Source organism: Muntiacus reevesi, chromosome 6, assembly GCF_963930625.1.
Source record: "Muntiacus reevesi chromosome 6, mMunRee1.1, whole genome shotgun sequence".
Classification (NCBI taxonomy): Eukaryota; Metazoa; Chordata; class Mammalia; order Artiodactyla; family Cervidae; genus Muntiacus; species Muntiacus reevesi.
Window position 1 is genome coordinate 83,553,798 of NC_089254.1, and position 23,620 is coordinate 83,577,417.

Here is a 23,620-nt window from a genome sequence, read left to right on the forward strand (position 1 = left end):
GTGGATTTGGGGCATAATTTCTTTGTTAGCAAAATTTCTAATAAGGCTATTAAGTTATGCCATGTAGGCTGTATGTATCCCAGAAATGTTTTGGGAGAAATTCCAAAATTTTTTAAAATTACAAGTCTAGAGAAAGAGTCATATTAGTTTCTAAATATTAAAATATGAAAGATAGTAATTTTTATGCCAGAATGCCAGTTTTTAAACTTGTAGACTACCAAACTATTTTGAAGATGGGAGAGAGAGATGTGGAAAAGCATTGTGAAAAAAAGAAGCTATATAGGAGGACAGATGAATGGACATCTATCCCATGCTGAGAACTGCTGGGTTCCAGTCCTTTTACAACCACTTGTTAGCCTTGATTATATATGTCTTAACTGATTTTTTTCTGTCAGAAAATTTTCAACATCTTATCTGTATCTGTTGACTTGGTTTATGGGTATGTCTTGGATGGAGTTTAGACATCAGCTTACATCCTTTTTGGCTAGGCCACCCCTGGTTGCTCATGCCTAACTTCCTATCTAAAATTTCTAAATGCAATTTGTTGACTATTTGCCCTTCTTTTTTCTCTATAAATGAGAGTGGAAAATTATAATAACCACAAGTTTTGGCTCAAGCCCATAATATTTCTTTAACGTTTCCTTCAAATTGTATTTGTCCACAACATTGAAAATTAAGTTCTTATTTAATTCCCTTTCATTGTTATTTTTGCTTTTCTCTAGGGTTCTCCCAACTCTTTTTTCTTAAAATATGGAAAATGTAAGTGAGAAATTACACTGCAAATAGAATTCCTTACTCTCATGAACATATGGGCAAGTGATATTTGGATGTGCATACAATCCCATATATCTGTATTTTTCAGTTACATGATTCCCCATTGCCTAGCACAGATTCTCAATAAATATTTATTGTCTAAAACTTGGAAAAAATATAGAAGGGAAGGGAAGAGAGAAAGGAAGGGAGGGAAAATCTAAAATAAGACTTCAGAGTTCTAAGAAAGCACTTTATGTTGTTGTAGTTCTCTATCTCCTTTTCTTCTAAATAATCTTGGCTTTCCCAATGCAATTTTTTTTTCCCCAATGCAAAATTTTTAAATCCCTGCTGAGACTTCTGTTCTGATCCATCAGGATATCAATGCTAAAGCTTCCCTCTACAGCCAGGTAAGTTCCTTCAAAATTCTCCCATTTTCATTGGGAGAACTTTTGCCAGGTACCAGCTCCCTGTCCCATCTTACTTGCCTTTCTTGACACTCCTGATACATAATCATCTCATAAGCAAAGAAAACAAGTTTATTTTGAAGGTGGCAATGACTGTGATTGACAGAAATGCATGCAATAATAGTATAATAGAATACACTTCCACTGCAAAAATGCAACATTAAAGACAGAAGCTGATCATTTTGAACATTTTATTTACCATTCAAAGTATATGTTAACCAGACAACTTGTAAATTTCTCATGGAAAAATGAACATACATTTGTCTGGAAGCTCTTGTCTTTATTTCTTTTGAATTAACAAAGCTACAAGTGATAAAGAAAATGAATTGTTACACTGAGAATGAAGAAAGAGGATAATCAAGCGGTGATATTGCTTATATAGAACAATCTTGTTTTCTAAGCTAGTTGGGCAGGAATAGGAAAGAGAGACCAAGCCTGTAAGTAAAGAGAGAAATTAACAATATACAATTGTTGGGGCTATAATATGTTATGGATTTATGCCAGTGAAGGTTTTAAAATGTAATCATTCATTGGAGAAAGAACTTCAATTAAGATAGTTGAAGCCAAGGCTATGGCTAAAACTATTTCATACCAAGGAATAGGAAGCAAAGCATGGTCACAAGGAGTTTTATTTTCTGGATATGTTCTATCACTCTCTTTTGTTAGGTCAGGTTTCATTTTTTATCACTTTACTCTTCCTAAAGCTGTCTTTACTTCCTTCCAAAGATACGCTTTCCAAGGCCAGTTCCTGATGTTTCTCTCATTTGCCTGTTGTTGTTATTTTATTATAATGCATATTCTCTCTTCAGGGCTTCCGTGGTGGCTCAGTGGTAAAGAATTTGCCTGCAATGCAGGAGCTCTGGGTTCAGTCCCTGGGTTGGGAAGATCCTCTGGAGGCGGGAGGCCTGGTAACCCACTCCAGTAATCTTGCCTGGAGAATCCCATGGACAGAGGAGCCTGGCTGGCTACAGTCCATGGGGTTGCACAGAGTTGGACATGATTGAAGCAACTAAGCAGCAGCAGCATTCTTTCTTCAACAAATACATTGTTGGGTTTCCTACTCTCCAACTTCTAATCCTACAGTTCTTAACTGTAAAGTTCTACTACATTTGGATTTCTAATAGCTTATATTCTGTTCTGAAAGCAAGGGAATTCCAGAAAAACATCTACTACTGCTTCATTAATTATGTTAAAGCCTCTGACTCGGTGGATCACAACAATCTGTGCAAAATTCTTAAAGAGGTGGGAATACCAGACCGCCTGACCTGTCTCCTGAGAAACTTGAATGCAGGTCAAGAAGCAACAGTGAGGATCGGACATGGAACAACAGACCGATTCAAAATTAAGAAAGGAGTATGTCAAAACTGTATATTGTCATCTTGCTTATTTAACTTATATGCAGAGTACATCATGTGAAACACTGGGCTCGATGAATCACAAGTGACTGGAATCAAGATTGTGGGGAGAAATATCAGTAACTTCAGATATGCAGATAACACCACCCTTATGGCAGAAAGCAAAGAGGAACTAAAGATCCTCTTGGTGAGGGTGAAAGAGGAGAGTGAAAAACCTGGCTTAAAACTCAATATTCAAAAAACTAAAATAATGGCATTTGGTCCCATCACTTTATGGCAAATAATTAGGGGAAAATATGGAAACAGTGACAGACCTTATTTTCTTGGGCTTCAAAACCACAGCAAACAGTGATTGTAGCCATGAAATTAAAAGATGCTTGTTCTTTGGAAGAAAAGCTATGGCCAACCTAGACAGCGAATTAAAAAGCAGAGACATCACTTTGCTGACAAAAGTCCATATAGTCTAAGCTATGGTTTTTCCAGTAGTCCTGTATGGATGTGATAATTGGACTATAAAGAAGTTTGAGTGCCGGAGAATTGATGCTTTCGACCTGTGATGCTGGGGAAGACTCTTGAGAGTCTCTTGGACTGCAAAGAGATCAGACAAGTCAATCCTAGAAGAAATCAACACTGAATATTCATTGGAAGAACTGATGCTGAAACTGAAGCTCCAATACTTTGGTCACCTGATGTGAAAAACTGACTCATTGGAAAAGACCCTGATGCTGGGAAAGATTGAGGGCAGGAGGAGAAGGGGACAACAGAGGATGAGATAGTTGGACAGCATCATCTACTCAATGGACATGAGTTTGAGCCAACTCTGGGAGACAGTGAAGGACAGGGAAGCCTGGCGTGGTGCAGTCCATGGGGTCACAAAGAGTCAGACATGACCGAGAGACTGAACAACAACAAATTCATTGGAAGGACTGATGCTGAAGCTCATATACTTTGACCCCCTGATGCAAAGAGCTGACTCATTGGAAAAGACCCTGATGCTGGGAAAGATCAAAAGCAAAATAAGAATGGAGCAGCAGAAGATGAGATGGTTAGATAGCATCACTGATTCAATGGACATGAATCTGAGCAAACTCCAGGAAATAGTGAAGTTCAGGGAAACCTGCAGTGCTGAAGTCCATGGGGTCATGAAAAATCAGACACAGCTTAGCCACTGAAAAACAACAAATTCATTGGAAGGACTGATGCTGAGCTATAATACTTTGGCCACCTGATGCAGAGATTCAGCTCATTAGAAAAGACCAGACTCATTGGAAAAGACCCTGATGCTTGGAAAGACTGAGGGCAGGAGGAGAAGGAGGCAGCAGAGAATAAGATGGTTGGATGGCTCATGGACATGAGATGGTTGGATGGACATTGAGTTGGCTCCATAGACTCAATGGACATGAGTTTGAGCAAACTCCAGGGGATAGTGAAGGACAGGGAAGCCTGGTGTGCTGCAGCTCATGGGGTCTAAAGAGTGATTGAGCGACAACAATGAGAAAAGTTAATAAAGTGTTCTGAATTCAGATAGAAAGTACACACTGTTCATTGAGGACACAGAAATATCTTTGAAAGTGAAATATTTGATGTGTACATGGATACTTGTGGTTTGCTTTTGTTACATATTTAGCAGTGAGTTTACATCACTGATAAATATCAAAAACATTTCATGGGAGAACAAGGAAGTACCTTGGTTACTGTGAAGTCACCAGAGTTCACTTCAAAGCCTGTGTGATTTCAGCTACGTCTGTTCATAAAATTCCCTCATTTAAAATGTCATTTTAAGTTAATTTTCAACCTTGCAGCTAAAGCCCCATGATGCTGCTTTTCATTCTTTCACTACCTAATAAATAAATACCACCGGAGCTCTGCCACATGTGAGTGATCACAGTCACTCTGATAGAAACTCCTTATGGCACTTGCTATAGACAAATTAGAGAAAAGAGCTTATCGAGAGACCAAAATAACCCACAAAGGTTTATTTCTGCAGTACGTATTAATCAAGATATCTTAGGCAAGGAGCTGCTGCAGGCCCTGATGAAAACTATGATTTATCAGTGACTACTGTCCTCAAGAAAATTGCTATTTACAGAGATGGAAAAAACACAAACAAAAATAACTGTACTTCAGAACATAAAGTGATGAATACTGTAAGAGGAACAGAGTAAAAGAGGTAGTGACAAGTTTCAGCTAGAGGATTTGGGCATTTCCCCTTAGAGGAGTCATTCAACTGTGCCTTAGAAAAATGGGTTGCATACTATTTACACAAAGGATAACTAGGAGGGAAGGTATTTCAAATGCAAGGAGTGCCTTGAGCAAAGGCACACATTCAGGCCACAACAGGCGAATCAGCTCCCCCAGTAGCAAACATTTGTATTTCATCATACTTCCTACTTGGATATATTAAATGTGTGTCAATATTTCATTAAATAATGAAAGGTATTATCATGACATATACTCTTTAATTACTATTTCATATATATTTAAAAATCAACCAACAGAAAATATGTTAAGAATAAAATAGTATTTTCTGAGTTTTCCTTGATTGCTTTACACGTTTTTCTTGTCAAAGTAAGTTCTTCATTCAGAACAGTTATTAGTCAGTATTCTCAAGAGAAGCAGAACCAATAGGATGTGTGTGTGTGCATGTGTACATATTCAATGATGTGTATATACTCATATGGTGAGTTCTCCATATCTGCAGATAAGAAGCACCAATGGTATTCATTGTATTAATACTATGTCATTTTATTTAAGGGACTTGAGTATCCATGGATTTGGTATCGATGGCAGCTTCTGGAACCAATCCCCCATGGACACCAAGGGAAGACTGTTTATTTACATATACTCACACACATATATACATATACATTTATATATGTGTGTGTGTATATATATATATACATTTCATATTGATTTGGGAGACAGCTTCTTTAAGAGTTGTCTCATATGATTGTAGGGGGTGGCAAGTCTGATATTTAGAGGGCTGGCCAACAAGCTGGATATTTCAGCAGGAGTTGATGTTGTAGCCTTGAGTCTGAAGTCAGCCTAGAAGCAAAATTCCTTCTTTTTTCAGGGAACTTCAGTTTTTCTCTTGAGCTCTCTACTGATTGGATGAAGCCCGGCAACATTATGCAGGGTAATCTGGTTTATTTAAAGTCTACTAATTTAAATAATAACGTAAAAAATGTAAACAAAAGAATACATAGCAACATTTAGACTGATATTTGATGAAACAACTGGGCATTATAGCCAAGTTGACACATGAAAGTATCTTCATATGAATCGTTACCATGAATCATAAAAACCTGTCAGTAATAAAAAGAGAAAGAGTATCTTTGTATAGTTCATCATAGTTTTGTAAACATTTTTTCACCTATAATGTTAAAAAACCCGGTGAGGAAATCATGGAACATATTGCTATCAACAATTTCTAAATGACAAATCTGAGGCTCAGAGAAATTCAGAATCTTGAAGGTTAAGGAGCTAAAAGTGGCACAGTTGGTGTCAGAAAGGAACTGATATCTTATGACTCATCTAATCTTTTCATTGCACCATCTACTACTTTTCCAATTCAAATTCCTGTAGTACACATTATCTGTAACACTCTTCTGACACTTAGTTAACTGTACTTTTATTGATATGTATTCTATCTCCAACTAAATTCTAAGACTTGCCTTATTACAGATAACCCTGTTATGCCCTATATATAATTGACTATCAATAAATATTTTTAAAGAATTAATTCTGTTACAAATCCTATCAATACTGGATAACCATTTGTTTATACAGCTTGTGGTGACAGATTCCTTGAATAAAATTTTCAAGGCATGTGGAAGAAGCTGTATTGCAGTGCCTTTTATTAGGCTGGCAAGTAAAAAAAAAAGTCTAAATTACCTATATTAAGAAAGGCTCAAGTGTTGTGTGAACAAGGGCAAGTTGCTCAACTTCTTTAAAGTCTAGTTGATCTTTAAAAAGGAGGAGGATACTAGAACCTTAAGAATATGTTGTGTGAATAGAAAGTGAGTTACTATATGTATCAACTCAGTTCAGTCGCTCACTCATGTCTGACTCCTTGTGACCCGTGGACTATAGCTCACCAAGCTTCCCTGTCCATCACCAAGTCCCAGAGCTTGCTCAAACTCATGTCCATTGAGTCGGTGATGCCATCCAACCATCTCATCCTCTGTTGTCCCTTTCTCCTCCTGCCTTCAATCTTTCCCAGCATCAGGGTCTTTTCAATGAGTCAGTTCTTCGCATCAAGTGGCCAAAGGATTGGAGCTTCAGCTTCAGCATCAGTCCTTCCAATGATCTTCCAGGACCAGAGATCAAACCCACATCTCTTTCATCTCCTGCATTGGCACAAAGGTTCTTTACCGCTAGTGCTACCTGGGAAGCCTACCATATGTATAGTGGATATGACTAGTTCCATAACAATCAAGGTGCAAGAGATGTCATGGTTCTCTTTTTGAAAATAAACTTAAAGTCAAGTCGCTCATTCGTGTCCGACTCTTTGCGACCCGGTGGACTGTAGCCCACCAGGAACCTCTGTCCATGGGATTCTCCAGGCAAGAATACTGGAGTGGGTTGCCATTTCCTTCTCCAGGGGATCTTCCAGACCCAGGGATCAAACCCGCATTGCAGGCAGATGCTTTAACCTCTGAGCCACCAGGGAAGCCCTTTTGTAAATAAAGCCTTCTCCAAATCACTATTTATCAAGATCAACTTACTGAATCCAATTTAAGTGATTAGATGAGGTTATCTTCACTGAAGCTTACAAAATCCCTGGGGTTTACATATTCCTAGGAAAATGGGGAAGAGCCTGGCTCTGGGTCAACAGGGATGACTATTTTCCCCATTGGCTCCATCTGCTTGCTATATATTGGGGTACAACCTTCAAAGAAATGGATGGCAGCTCAGTCGTTTAAGTGCTCCACAATAGTTGGGCACTGCTTCTATGCTATAAACTGAAGAGGGCCTCCTTGTGTGAGCTGACCAATGTATACTTATACTTGCAAGTATTCCTTTCTGCTGACTTTATAGTCAAAAATGTCTTACTTGAGGTACTCAGAATGCAACATTTAAAGATAATTCTCACAGGTATTCAAACATCCATTCTCATATAAGGGCTTGTTGTCTCTAGAATGCTGAGTCTAGGCACTTGAAGAAAACTACAATCCTCCCCAGGTTTCAAGAACCACCTCCAGGGTTAAGCCACTCTCCCAAAGCCTCAATTTTCATCTCCTTTGCGACAGCCTAGTTTAATCCCTATTTTGGCTGAGGACTTTGAAATAGAGTCCTATACTCTCACTCTGAGGCTAAAAGAAATCTGAATTTCAGAGGTATATAGCCTTGGCATTGTTCTTTGGTGAAAAGTCAATGAAGTCAATAGGTTAATTTTTCAGTAATCACATTGATGCACAGGCATTGAATAGTTGCTCAACATACGTTGCTTTCTGTTAGTGTTATTTGGAAGACTATAATGCATGTTGATTATGCTCCACCGAAACTTCTGTATCTCATGAAGCAAAGGATACAAGGAACGATCCTGGTTTTTGCAGTCACACGGCTCAGGTGTTGATCCTGGCTCTGCTGCTTAATACCTCTGTGCACTTCAGTTCAGTTCAGTCGCTCAGTCATGTCCGACTCTTCGCAACCCTGTGAATCGCAGCATGCCAGGCCTCCTTGTCCATCACCGACTCCCAGAGCTTACTCAAACTCATGTCCATCGAGTCAGTGATGCCATCCAGCCCTCTCATCCTCTGTCATCCCCTTCTCCTCCTGCCCCCAATCCCTCCCAGCATCAGGGTCTTTTCCAATGAGTCAACTCTTCGCATGAGGTGGCCAAAGTATTGGAGTTTCAGCTTCATCATCAGTCCTTCCAATGAACACCCAGGACTGATCTCCTTTAGGATGGACTGGTTGAATCTCCTTGCAGTCCAAGGGACTCTCAAGAGTCTTCTCCAACACCACAGTCCAAAAGTATCAATTCTTCGGTGCTCAGCTTTCTTCACAGTCCAACTCTCATATCCATACATGACCACTGGAAAAACCATGGCCTTGACTAGACAGACTTTTGTTGGCAATGTAATGTCTCTGCTTTTTAATATGCTATCTAGGTTGGTCATAACTTTCCTTCCAAGGAGTAAGCGTCTTTTAATTTCATGGCTGCAATCACCATCTGCAGTGCTTTTGGAGCCCCCCAAAATAAAGTCAACTACTGTTTCCACTGTTTCCCCATCTATTTCCCATGAAGTGATGGGACCAGATGCCATGATCTTAGTTTTCTGAATGTTGAGCTTTAAGCCAACTTTTTCATTCTCCTCTTTCGCTTTCCTCAAGAGGCTTTTCAGTTCCTCTTCACTTTCTGCTATAAGGGTGGTGTCATCTGCATATCTGAGGTTATTGATATTTCTCCTGGCAATCTTGATTCCAGCTTGCGTGTCTTCCAGCCCAGTGTTTCTCATGATGTACTCTGCATATAAGTTAAACAAGCAGGGTGACAGTATATAGTCTTGACGTATTCCTTTTCCTATTTGGAACCAGTCTGTTGTTCAATGTCCAGTTTTAACTGCTGCTTCCTGACCTGCATACAGGTTTCTCAAGAGGCAGGTCAGGTGGTCTGGTAGTCCCATCTCTTTCAGAATTTTCCACAGTTTATTGTGATCCACACAGTAAAAGGTTTTGGCATAGTCAATAAAGCAGAAACAGCTGTTTTTCTGGAACTCTCTTGCTTTTTCGATGATCCAACGGATGTTTTGCAATTTAATCTCTGGTTCTTCTGCCTTTTCTAAAACCAGCTTGAACATCTGAAAGTTTGTGGTTCACATATTGCTGAAGCCTGGTTAGAGAATTTTGAGCATTTCTTTACTAGCATGTGAGATGAGTGCAGTTGTGTGCTTAGATGACTTATTTCATCCAGCCTCAAATTTTTTTTCTGTAAAATTAATTGTATTGGTTAAATGCAAATAATCTATAGCCTTAGACTTCAGCTGATAATACAGATAAGTATTTCACATTTCTGATAATTTCCCAAATCTCAAGGCTCTGAGTCTACAGCTGTTAAACTAATAAGAAAGTCAGATTTTTGGTGACAGCTCTTCCCATTAACTTAATTTTGTATGGGGGCCCTGTGGGTAAGGTTTGCCTGCAGTCACTTTGTTCTCACGTCCTCTGTGTTTAGTCCCAGGTTGCCGCTCTCATGTTTCCTTCTCTGAACAGTAGAAAAATTCCTGTTGGGTCTCATGCTGAAAGATATTTCAAGTAAGTTCCCTTGAACCAGGTCTTCAGGTAGGTCCCAGCCATAGCACACTCTCACTTGACGAGGAGCAATGTCAGGGAAGGTCATGTACAACCTCCTGCTGCCACAACCATGCCTCCCTTTGACATTCAGACAAGTTACCAGCTTAGAGTGGCTCTTCCATATCTTTTTATAGCTTCTGAGGTCCCTTTCTCCAGGCCAACCTTCTTCAAGGAATCCCAGTCCCCCAGACTCGTTTGGATGCCCAAACGAAGACCAGGTTTAAGTTCTCACCTACAGATATCCTGGACCCATGCAAAACAAGATGTGTGTCAGGGCATCTGTATCAGTCCTTAAGAACATTCTGTGATGGTCACAACCCCCCTGGGACATTTTGTGAGAAGAAGTTTTGCTATCAGGCACACATAGAGGACCTTATGCTATGCTGAAACTGGACCTGGTCCAAAATATTCCTTATAGCAACTAGTATGTGCAACACAGTAAGCTCTCAGGAAATATAAGTCCCTTTCTGTATTCTTTGCTAAGAACAATTTGATGTATTTGCTAGACAGATGACTATAAAGCATATTTTATCTTTATGCCAAGCAAACTGATTTTACAGTGATAAAATCTGAGATCCATGGATCTCTTGGTCATTATTTTTAAAATAGAGCTCCTCAGGACTTGAGAGCTTACTATTAATGTAGTCTACTTGATTATCAGCTTGACTGGATTAATCAGAAATAGAATTAATAGAATGTACAATAATTACCAGGGAGAGTCATGGTATTGTACTACGGTGGGAGCCATTTCAACTTGGACCCCAATAAGAGAAGACCCCTCTTCTTTCCTGGCAAGGACTCAGTCAATGAAGAGTCATGGACTCTTTGTTAATAGAGCCCCTCCCAATGTCCTTTCCCCCTCTATTGGCTTGATCTGATTGCAGACCCTGAATTGGGATTCTTTACTGATCCCAAACAAATCTATCTTTGCTGGAGAAATATCTGGCAGAAATGTTTGTTTCAGGTTAACAAAGCAATCTTCACACTGTGAGAAAATGTCAGCTAAATAAATGGGGCACAGATACTTGAAAATTGAAAACTTTTGTCAAAAAAAATGTCACCATTAATTTCCGATACTGACCAATAAACAGACGTGAAGACGGACCTCCTATTGACTCAGGTACTAGATGAGTCGGAGCCCGTGCTCAGTGCCTTAGTCTAGCACTTGTAAACTTTTCTCAACTTTCCAAGACACTCAGCTCTTTGGTGATAATAGTGTCGGATTAGCTGTAAACCACCCTCTCATCATTACCATAGGCCCCTTTCATTGATCTGGGTTTCCCCAGGTCCTGTTGAGTAGCCCTCAATCAGAGATGAAAAGGTGAGAATTTTTTTTTTTTTAATTCATACACCCTCTATTTGTCCCTGTTTTCTAAGAAGAGAATTTCATTCCTCAGGTTTCAATTCCAAAGCTCTCCAAAGGCTTTTATTTGGGAACATGATTATATTTATAGCAATTACAATTTCTTCCTAACAAATCTCTAGTCTCCTGTCATTCTTACCCACCAGGTGGTGCTACTTCCTTACATTTCCTAAAGACCTCAACTTCTGAAGTAACTTTTTTCAGGTTTATGTGTTAATATTCAAATTCTCAAACTACTGTTATTCGAGACTCATAATGTAATAAAGAATTTTGTACACGGAACCCAATCAGTTGTAGTTGAAAAGCCGGCTGAAACACATTCAGATGTTTAACTGAAGTCACTCTTGGGTGTTTAAACCAGAAGTAAGGCCAAAGTTAAGGGCAAGCTGTGGGGATAGAAACCATGCAACCAGCAGACTCCAGTATTCTACTTGTGTGGTGCCTTATTACTGACAGGTACAAGAATAGATGTTCTCTCATTCCATAAACACTGCTTCATTATAAAACACTCACACGATATTACCTACAATGATCTTAGAACTGTAATTTAGCCTTTAATAAAGATTTGTAAAGATTTTGCAGTATTCTTCCTTGACCATGATGTGTAAAGCAGTCTCTAAAACAAGGACAATAATATTCACCCTGAATTTAAAAGCAACCTTGGAAATGAAAGAGCTGAAGTCAGGAGGGGCCAGGAGGCTGGATGTGTGGATTATGTTCAGGGGGCCGTGGCAGAGCAGCTCAAACACTCCATTTGCTCTCCTGCATTCCTCCTCACCTCGCAAATAGATGGGTCCGAAGGACTAGTTCTGACCAGCGAAATACTAATGGGTGTAACTGTATTATTTGAAACGCCTTTGCAAGTGGCTCGTTTCCCCTTTCCCCCTAACAGAACCCCTGAGGAGGCTGCATGCTCAGGCTGGCGCAGCTACAATATGGCGGCAGCTCCGCTGGCCTGGGTCTCTGAATGAGTGTGGTGCAGAAGGTTGGCCAACTCATACTGGGAGATGTAATGTGGACAAAAAATAACCTCTTTATATTAAGCTACTCAGATTTTTGGATTGATCGTAACCCTTCAGCACATGCCCAGAATAATGCTAGCTTTCTCTCAGCAAATATGTTCTCATCATTCCTAACCAATACATGACTTGAATCCATTTCAGATTATTTAGCATTGGGGCTCTTGTTAGGGTATAGATTTTAAATCAATCTATGTTCATCTGTATTACATATTGTGTTGGAATCATTGACTTTCATTTTCTTCTCTTAGTAAGGATTAACCACAAAAATTTCGAGAAAAGGCATTTTAGCAGGAACTTGGTAGACAGAATTGGTTGAAATCCCAATAAAGTCATTTCATAACTTGTGTGATAGAAACTTCATATCATTCATCTCCTTTCTAAAATAGGATTAATAAAAACACTGATCTTATAAGTTTGATGTGAGAGTTGGTTAAATTAGATAATAAATGTATTTTGAGTAATTTTTAAAATAAATAATTTTCTTTTTGGCTTTTCTGAACTCATGACTTTTATCTTGGTCTTAAGAAAGTTTCTATCTGTGCAGGATAAATCTAAAATTTATTATATGAGGAATACAAATAGAATATATTAATAAATTCTGATTCTGACTTATACATTTGGATCATGTAGTAAGATGACAGCCTTATAAGCTTGGAGGATTTGGCTTAGCAGTTCACCAGTGATGGAGAGATCTTACCCGTTCTACCTGTGACAGCAGCCAGGTCCTCTCTAGGGTAAAATTCACCACTTTCAGATGGAGGATAATTATGGGAAGAAGAGAAGAGTATGAGAGTGAAGAGAGAGGATGTCTCTCCACACTTTTCCCTCTCTGGGTTGTGGCTCCCATCTGGAGCTGGGCATTCTTTAAGTGAAAGGAACACCCAGAGTGGAGACGTTCACTTTCAGCCTCTACTCTGCACCTGAGGGCCTGGGAGGAAGCAAACACGTGGGCGGTCATATCCCAACCTGAGAATGAACCAAGCTCAGGAGGAGGAAGGCCTGGAGCTTTAGGCTTCCTTTTTGTCTTTGAGGCTATATAGGATAAGCTGACCTCAAGAAATTGAACATTGGGCTGGAGAGCGTTCAGCAACATCCTGCTGGATAAAGAAATTCCACTGAAACCAGGAGAGGCAGGGGACATGATACTTGAGACCCCTGTTGAGGTTGTAGGAGTTGCCCCCACGTACCCCTGCCTGAAAGGACACCATCTCTAGGGGAGAGGCAAAATTGAGGAGACCAGATACTATAGAAAGAAACATTATGCTTTTAAAGACTTTGGATTGGATTAAATTTAAATGGAATTGGACAGTTAAAATTTTTCTTACTCAGATGCAGAGGATTCAAACTGAAAACCAAAGTAGTTGTAGACAAAGCGGGTGCATTTTATGTAATTTTTTTAAGACAATAAGTACATTCATAAATAAACATATATATGTGAAATGTATATATGACACAATATGACTTAAAATTATGACCATGCTATATACATTAGATGCATCCATATACATATAATGCATCCAATGCTCATAATAAGTGTGTGTGTGTGCATGCTAAATTGCTTCAATTAGGTCTGACTGTTTGCGACCCCATGGACTGTAGCCCACCAGGCTCCTTTGTCCATGGAATTCTCCAGGCAAGAATACAGCAGTGGATTGCTATGCCCTCCTCCAGGGGATCTTCCCAACCATGGATTGAACCTGTGTCTGTTATGTCTCCTGCATTGGGAAGCAGTTTCTTCACCACTAGCACTACCTGGGATGCTTCAATAAATGTTAAATCAAGATTAAAACTTCTAGCATACATGGCATCTCTTCTTGGATATTTGAGAAGCCTTTATAATTTAGTGTGTTAAATAAAGAATTCTTGACTGTCCTCAATTCTGATTTATTTCTTCTCTGTCTTTTCCATTTCAGTAAATTGCCTCACTCTTCAGTCAGTTTCCTCAGTCTTTGAGTTTGCCCTTTTATCTCCACAACTAATCTAACAGGAAATATTGTTGACCTTCTTATTAAATATGTTTGAATCTTTTCCTTTCTTCCCATTTTCATTTTCTAAAATTAATCAAAACCTACTCTATTTCTGCATTTGACTTCCTAATAGTCTCCCATCCATTTTATACTTCTCCTAGAACTCAATGTAATCTTTTAAAAACATAAAAGAAATCATATTAACCTTGCCTAAAACCCTTTGATTACTTTCCATTGATCTTGGAATAAAATTGAAACCCATCACCTTCATCAACAAGGCACTGCATGGGTAAGGCTCTGCATGGGCTGGTCTCTGCATGCTTCTCTAACTTCATTCCTCATCACTTTCCTTCTCCCTCTCACAGTTTAGACCATACAGGACTCTATTATTTCTCAATCATGTGCCTTATGTGTGGAATTCTCTTCAGAATTCAGCTGGATCTTTCCAATCCTAGCTGCCTCAGAGTCCCCAGATCTCATCTCCAATATCTCTTCAGATTTTCCTGACTATCCTGCTCATTCTTAATCAAGTGTTTATCTCCATTATAGCATTTACCACAATCCATGACTATTTACATTTTAAAATTCTGCTCATCTGTTTATTGTTGGTAGACTATAAGCTCTGTGGGGGCAGGAACCTTGGTATGAACTGTTGTGTCTTTATAGTCCAGTACCATTAGCTCTACATAGAAGGGTTCACTAACTATATGTTGAAGGGAGGAAGAGGGAAGAGAAAAAGGAAGAAAGTGAAGAAGGAAGAAAGGAAAGATGTGGGTAACAAATTAATGCCTTCAAGTCCAAATCATTAATGAAATTCGTTATGGTGACTGTAGCATATCTTAGGGCTTCCCTGGTAGCTCAGATGGTAAAGAATCCACCTGCAATGCAGGAGACTTGGGTTTGATACTCAATCATGAACACTTAATTCATCAAGTGTTTCTAGCTTACTGCCTTCAGATAAATGGTAGGAATGTACTTTTTGGTCCCTGTTTTTGTTGGGTGGGGCCACGTGATTATTTCTAGTTAATAGATAATGAGTTGTGATGGAAGTGTTATATGCAATTCCCAGACAAGAGTATATGTAAGGTCTTTCAAAGGTCTTTTGTCCTCTGCTGTCAGTTATTCAGTTCAGTCACTCAGTCATGTCCAACTCTTTGTAACCCCATGAATCGCAGCATACCAGGCCTCCCTGTCCATCACAAACTCCCGGAGTTTACTCAAACTCATGTCCATTGAGTCGGTGATGCCATCCAGCCATCTTATCCCCTGTCATCCCCTTCTCCTCCTGCCCCCAATCCCTCCCAGCATCAGGGTCTTTTCCAATGAGTCAGCTCTTTGCATGAGGTGGCCAAAGTATTGGAGTTTCAGCTTCAACATCAGTCCTTCCAATGAACACCCAGGACTGATCTCCTTTAGGATGGACTGGTTGGATCTCCTTGCAGTCCAAGGGACTCTCAAGAATCTTCTCCAACACCACTGTTCAAATGCATCAATTTTTCAGTGCTCAGCTTTCTTCACAGTCCAACTCTCACATCCATACATGACCACTGGAGAAACCATGGCCTTGACTAGACGAACCTTTGTTGGCAAAGTAATGTCTCTGCTTTTCAATATACTGTCTAGGTTGGTCATAACTTTCCTTCCAAGGAGCAAGTGTCTTTTAATTTCATGGCTGCAATCACCATCTGCAGTGATTTTGGAGCCCCCAAAAATAAAGTCTGACATGTTTCCACCAAATGAAGCTGTAAGCTTTATGTTGCTTTTTATTATTGCTTGTTGTTTATGTGTTTATGGGCTCCCCCGGTGGCTCAGACAGTGAAGAATCTACCTGCAATGCAGAAGACTGTATTTGATCCCGGGGTGGAGAAGGTCCCCTGGAGAAGGGAATGACAACCCACTCTAGTATTCTTGCCTGGAGAATCCCCATGGACAGAGGAGCCTGGTGGGCTACAGTCTGTGGGGTTAAAAAGAGTTAGCTCCGACTGAGCAACTAAGCACTGTGCAAACATTTTTCCCAATCATTAACTTTTGATGAATGTGTGTAGCATTTGCTTTATTTTGTAAACCTATTAATTCAACATATCTTGGAAATCTATTTTTATTAACTCTTCATCATTCATTTATTCACTCAGCAAGCATCTACTAGGTATCAGAGACTCTACCATGTTCTTGGGATGGATCAGTGAACAAAAGAGACCATGGTGTTCACCCTTTCAAAGCTTGCATTCTAGAGTTGTAGAGATAGACAATAGATATAATGTTTATTGTGCAAAGGCTCTGAGGAAGGCACCTCATTGATCTGTTGTCATGACTCCAAGGTTGCCCATGTGACTACAGAGAGTGATCCTGGGGAGAGTCAGGAGAGGGTCAGAGAGGTAGGTAACTGTGTCCCAATCATGCAGGGCCTTCCAGGATCATATAAAACCTTTTTTTATGCTGAGGCACATGGGGCATCATTGAAGAGCTCTGAGCACAGGAGGGGTATGGTCTGACTTAACGGTTTTAAGAGGATTCTGTGGTTGCCATGTTGCAACTAGATTGGAGGATGCAGGAGTGTAAGTTGGGAGACTTATGTGTGTGTGTGTGTGCATGCCCTCTGTTGCTTTTGACTCTTTGTGACCCTATGGACTGTAGTCCACTGTAGGCTCCTCTGTCCATGGAATTTTCCAGGCATTTCCTATTCCAGGGGATCTTCCAGACCCAGGGATCAAACCTGCATCTCTTGGGCCTCCTGCATTGACAGGCATATTCTTTACCACTGCACCACCTGAGAAGCTCATGGAAGACTTGTAAGAGGGTATCACAGTCAGACAGGTGAGGAACCCGTATTTATCAGCTAACTCTAAATACATCAGTAGACTTATTCCAAACTTCTTTCCTATTGTTAAGTAGTAGTGCCACTTCTCTCTGACTGATTCACATTCAAAGTATTCTCTTCTCTTCCTGCCCCTCATGGCCTTACATAAAGATGTGTTATCTCTTAATTGTACATTGCCTGTAATTTTCTTGTTATGAGGCAAGAAAAAAATGACTTATTTTCATAGTTCCTTTTTAGGTAATATTTTCAATTCCTTACTCTTTCACGAGCAGTTCATTTTCCTAGATCATTTCAAATATATACTACTTTGAAAGGCAATTATGAATTCTTTTGTTAACATTTTTGTTAATCACTTTTTATTTATTCATTTTAGCTCCAAATTTTTTGTCTTTTTGTTCTTTTTAGCAGACATATTTTTCTACAATGAATGTCTTGCATTTTAAACTAGGTCTTTCTTTGACTTCAATCCCAGTATGAATTTTTTTCTGAATACATTTTTTGGTACATGAATTCATTATAAAGTAAAAATAGATGTTTCTTTTGGTACTTAAAAGTCAAAAAAGTCTATCATCTGTTATGATTTAATTAGAATGCAGTCACTGTTTCTTTGCATTTAAAAATTCTTTCTAGTATAATACGCATCCATTTCAAATCTCAATGTTACTTTGAAACATAATTTATTATTTGTATTTCTGTCTATTTCATTCTCTTGAAGCCTCATTAATTTTCCTTTGTCAACTGCTCATTTCTTGTCCCTTGTTGACTCATGTGGATGTGATCAATTTTGATGTTTACTTATTTTTCTTATTAATTTTTGGTTTATACTGAAACACTTGAAAAAAATCTTATGAAACTACAACATTTAAAAACTAAAACAAAAAAAAATTTGAGATATAACCTATGAAGTGAAGCGTTAGTTGTTAAGTCAAGCCTGACTCTTTTGCGACCCCATGGACAGGGGAGCGGCTCCTCTGTCCATGGCATTCTCCAGGCAAGAATACTGAGTGGGCGGCCATCTCCTTCTCCAGGGGATCTTCCCAACCCAGGGATCGAACCCAAGTCTTCTGCTTTACAGGGTCTTCTGCTTTACAGTCTGAGCCGCCAGGAAATCCCCATAACTTACATACAACATTAAATTAATGTCAGATGTAGAACATAATGATTTGATATTTGAATATACTGTTAGATGGTATCCATCATAAGTCTAGTTAACTATCTGTCACCATATATAGTTACAACATTTTTTTCTTGTTATGAGAATTTTTAATATTTATTCTCTTAACTTCCAAATATGAAATACAGTATTATTAATGATGATCACTATGCTGTACATTACATCTCCATGGATTATTTCTTTTATTACTGGAAGTTTTTACCTTCTGACTCACTTTACCCATTTCTTCCATCTCCTCCTTCCCACTCCCTAATCTGGCAACCAGCTGTCTGTTCTCTGTCTCTATGAGCTTGGTTTTATTCCTCATATAAGTGAACTCTATTGTATTTGTTTTTCTCTGTTTGATTTGTTTTACCTAATGTAATCCCCACAAGATCCACCCATGTTGTTGAAAATGGCAAGATATCACTTTTTATGTCTAAATAACATTTCATTATATATACATAAGTGTGTATCACATTTTTAATCCATTGATCCACGAACACAGATTGTTTCCATATCTTGGCTCTTGTAAATAATGCTTCATTGAACATGGGAGTGCATATATCTTTTCTAGTTAGGTATTTTTGTTTTCTTTAGTAAATACCCAGAAGTGGAATTGCTGTATCATGTGATAGTAGCACATTTAATTTTTGAGGAACCTCTAAACTGTTTTCCATAGTGACTACACCAATTTACTTTACTGCCATTAGTGTACAAGGGTTCTCTTTCTCCATATCCTTCCTCACCAGCATTTGTTATTTCTAGCTTTTTTAGTAATATTCACTCTAATAGCTGTCAGGTGGTATTTCATTGTGATTTTGATTATTTGCATTTCCTAATGATTTGTGATGTTGAGCATCTTTTCATGTACCTGTTGGCCTTCTCTGTCTTCCTTGGAAAAATTAATATTCAGATCTTCTGCCCATTTAAAATCTTTTTTTTTTTTTGAGTTGTTTTGGTTCTTTGTATATTTTGAATACTAACCCTTGATCCTATATGTTTTGCAAATATTTTTTCCCATTCAGTAGGTTACCTTTTAATTTTGCTGATGGTTTCCTTTGCTGTGTAGACATTTTACTTTGATGTAATCCAACTTGTTTATTTTCAACTTCATTGCCTTTATTTCTAGTATCAAATTAAAAAAAATCATTGCCAAGATGAATTCTAGGAATTTGTGACTTGTGCTTTCTTCTAGGAGTTTTATGGTTTCAGGTCTTACATTCAAGACTTTAATCCACTTTGAGTTAACTTTTGCATATGGTATAAGTTAGGGGTCCCATTTCATTCTTTTGCATGTGGCTTTTTGGTTTTCCCAACACCATTTATTGAAAAGGCTTCCTTTCCCCACTGTATATTCCTGGCTCCCTTCTGATAATTTAATTGACTATGTATATAAGTGGGTTTATTTCTGAACACTCTATTCTGTTCCATCAATTTATGTGTCCAAAACTATTATTTCTTAAATTTAAGTGGTATTGAGCGGGGTTGGGAGTAGCATTGTAGTTATGAATCCAGAAAAGAAATTTTTTGTTCACTAACTTGAACCAAAGATTATATGAAGACTTTCCTCTCATGAGAAGAAAGAAGGGAAAAAGTATAAATTGGTTTAATGAAGATTACTAATAATTCTCTAGTTAACTTTTAAAATAAAAAAGCCTACTCATTTCTAAGCTGTTAAATTTCCATAAATAAAGAATAAAGTTAATAAAATTCTCATATCAACTGATATCACCAATTTATTGTTTCGATTTTACATTTTTTGCAATTTCATATATTACTGCAGTTTGTAGGCAAATTAGAAAGTACTTTAAAGCTTATTTTTTTGTCCTTTGTTTTACTCAGGCAGTGTCCTCTCCCTCTTGCCCCAAAGGAAAAGAAGAATGATCATCAGTGGCAAATGGCAGTTGCAGAACCAACACCAAGAAGCAGCTTCACACTCAAAGAGGGGACACTGAGCTTCTTACTTAGTGTTTCGGGTGTTCTACACATTCAGAGAAACTTCTTTCATAATGAACTAGAGATTGAACCCGGGTGATTTTACTGTCTGAGCCATGAGGGAAGCACATAGAAATGATCCTTGATTTTGAAATTTCTATTTTTGGTGCAGACGGTTCCTGACTTAGGGTGGTTCCATTATTTTTCTGCTTTACAATGATGCAAAAGCAATATTCATCCAATGAGAACCATACTTCAGGTCTTGAATTCTGATCTGTTCCAGGGGCTAGTGATTTGCCCTACTTACTCTCTTGTGATGCTGGGCAGCTGCAGTGCCACAGCTTCCAGCTGACCACATGATCATGGGGGTAAATAGCTCATACACTTATAACCATTCTGCTCCCGTTCAATCATTCTGCTCTTTTTTTTTTTTTCTTTTCCTTAGAGTAGTCAATAAATTTCATGAGATAGTCAACATTGTATTATAAAATAGACTTTTGTTAGTTGATTTTGCCCAACAGGAGGTTAATGTGTGTGTTCTGAGTATGTTTAAGGTAGGTTACACACAGCTATGATGCTCTATAGGTTAGGTTTACTAAATGGAGTTTCAACCTATAATGGTCTTATTGAGACTTAAGAAAGTGAAAGTGAAAGTCGCCCATTCGTGTCCAACTCTGTGACCCCATGGACTATACAGTTCATGGGATTCTCAAGGCAAGAATACTGGAGAGAATAGCCTTTCCCTTTTCCAGGGGATCTTCCCAACCCAAGGATCAAACCCAGGTCTCCCGCATTGCAGGTGGATTCTTTACCAGCTGAGCCACAAGGACTTAATCCCATGGTAAATTGAGAAAGATCTGTGTTATTCTTCTCCTCAGTCTATATAGAGCACTTACTATATATGCTAGGATGTACATATTTATTGTCTGGAATGGAGCTAAATTAAGAGTTAAAAGGTGCACTACCAATAATCACCTGGGATAATGGGTGTAATTATGACATTCCCTAGCACATAAAGCATTTGCCTGAAATATGGGAGACCCAGGTTTGATCCCTTGGTTGGGAAGATCCCCTGGAGAAGGAAAGAGCAATGCACTCCAGTTTTCTTGCCTGGAGAATTCCATGGACAGAGGAGCCTGCCAGGCTATAGTACATGGGGTAACAAAGAGTCAGATACAGCTGAGCAACTAAACCAGCACACCAAAACCTCTGCTCACCCTATAGACGTGTATTAGAAAAGCACATTTGTTCCCACCATTTTCGCGTACTGAAGGGAAATAAATTTCCAGAACAGCATGGTAAAAACACTTCTGTCTTTCCTCTGCCTCCTCTCTTATTCTTCCCTTGAAGAAGAGAATATTGATGAGTTTGGAAGAAAGCTGAACATGAAATGTCCAAGTATAACTACTGCCAAAGCTACCAATGTAATACTTGATACCTCCCAAAATAAAGATTTCTCCAGATGCTTGTTGCAGAAGTTTCTGATATTTTATAAAATAAATTTGCTTGATAATTCTAAATTTAAATATCCATATGGAGTTTTGAAAAATTAAATTTAAAAATATCTCTCTCTTCCCCACAGCTTTCTCTATTATAAACCTTTTCATAATCTTCAGGTAGAGAGTTTTTAAAGGAAAACTTTCTTCTCATTTTTCCATATTATCCAAAAATTGCTTCTCTGTTTCTGAGAATACTGTTTAATAAAATTTAAATTTATCCTTTGCATTTTTGTACCCATTAAGGGTGCAAATCAAGCTCAACCCACTTTATTCTGTGTATTCTAGAGCTCCATTTATTATTAGTCTAAAGTTTAAAACCTAACCCAATATTGGGGAGCTCAAGTTGGGAAGTTTTTGTTTTGTTTTTTCATCTTTTAAAGACTTCCTTACAAAAGTTTGCAGTTTGAATATATGTCACTGTTGAGCAGCTTATAACTCTTTCCTTGTTACTGACTCCTTAATTTTAAAGTCAGAAACAAAAGGTGCCAAAGGCAAAGCTAAACATTAACAAATGCCTATTTTAAACTGTTTGAAAAAAATAAGATGGCTTAATAAATTAAAAGGAAATATACAATGTTATTCAAATATAATGTATTTTTTAGATTATGAAATATCTACAGTAGAATACTATTGTAAAAGCTAGCATTACCATTATCTCTTAAATCTGTCAAAACTGACCCTGCTAGTATTTAAAAACTAAAAGACATCAAGCTCCACACACCTGATTATTTTGCTATGACTCTCAACCTAGTATCAGTTTGATCTTTTAGTTCAACAGGAGTAAATCAGTTGAGTATAGTGAATTCAAGAGTCCTGAACCATCCAGGAAAAAACCCAAGATGGCAGAGTAGAAGGATGTATGCTCATCTTCTCCTGTGAGAACTCCAAAATTATAACTTGCTGCTGAACAGCCATTGGCAGGAGAATGTTGGATTCCACCAAAAAAAGGTACCCCATGTCCAAGACCAAAGCAGAAGCCCCAGCAAGATGGTAGGAGGTGCGAAATTGTGTTTAGAATCAAACCCCATACCCACCAGAGACACTCAGAAGGCTCAAACAAAACCTTGTGCGCACCAGGAGACCCCACAGAGACTGAGCCAGACTACCTGCCTTTGAGGGTTTGAGTGTCTCCTGTAGGGGTCCGGGTCAGCAGTGGCCTGCCACAGGTGTAGGGGTTCTGGGTGCAGCAGACCTGGGTGTGGCATAAGCCCTCTTGGAAGAGGTCAGCATTAACCCCAGCATAGAGCCACCAGTAAAGTAATACTCAAAATTCTCCAAACCAGGCTTCAAAAGTACATGAACTGCGAATTTCCAGATATTCAAGCTGGGTTTAGAAAAGGCAGAGGAACCAGAGATCAAATTGCAAAACATCCGTTCAATCATTGAAAAAACAAGAGTTCCAGAAAAACACCTACTTCTGCTTTATTGACTATGCCAAAGACTTTGACTGTGTGGATCACAATAAACTGTGGAAAATTCTGAAAGAGATGGGAATACCAGACCACCTGATCAGCCTCTTGAGAAATCTGTATGCAGGTAAAGAAGCAACAATTAGAACTGGACATGGAACAACATGTTCCAACATTTGGAACAACAACTGGTTCCAAATCAGGAAAGGAGTACATCAAGCTTGCATACTGAGAGTCCCTTGGACTGCAAGGAGATCCAACCAGTCCATCCTAAAGGAGATCAGTCCTGGGTGTTCATTAGAAGGACTCACGCTGTAGCTGAAACTCCTGTCCTTTGGCCACCTGATTCGAAGAACTGACTCATTAGAAAAGACAAATTAGGGTTAGGGTTAGGGTTAGGGCTGGGCAAGATTGAAGGCAGGAGGAGAAGGGGATTATAGAGGCTGAGATGGTTGGATGGCATCACTGACTAAATGGGTAAACTCCAAGAGGTGGTGATGGACAGGGATGCCTGGCGTGCTGCAGTCCATGGGGTAGCAAAGAGTCAGACATGACTGAGTGACTGAACTGAACTGAGAGC

General features: G+C 38.8%; 1 long non-coding RNA gene and 1 other non-coding gene across 3 annotated transcripts in view; both read right to left on the minus strand.

Moving 5' to 3' along the window:
- Positions 1-23,620, minus strand: part of LOC136171112 (uncharacterized) — a 1,397,893-nt gene that overhangs the window by 469,805 nt on the left and 904,468 nt on the right. The gene's annotated exons all lie outside the window — the stretch shown is intronic.
- Positions 20,034-20,237, minus strand: LOC136171330 (small nucleolar RNA U3). Its single transcript, XR_010663860.1, has one exon. It is a non-coding gene; the product is annotated as a small nucleolar RNA U3 (small nucleolar RNA).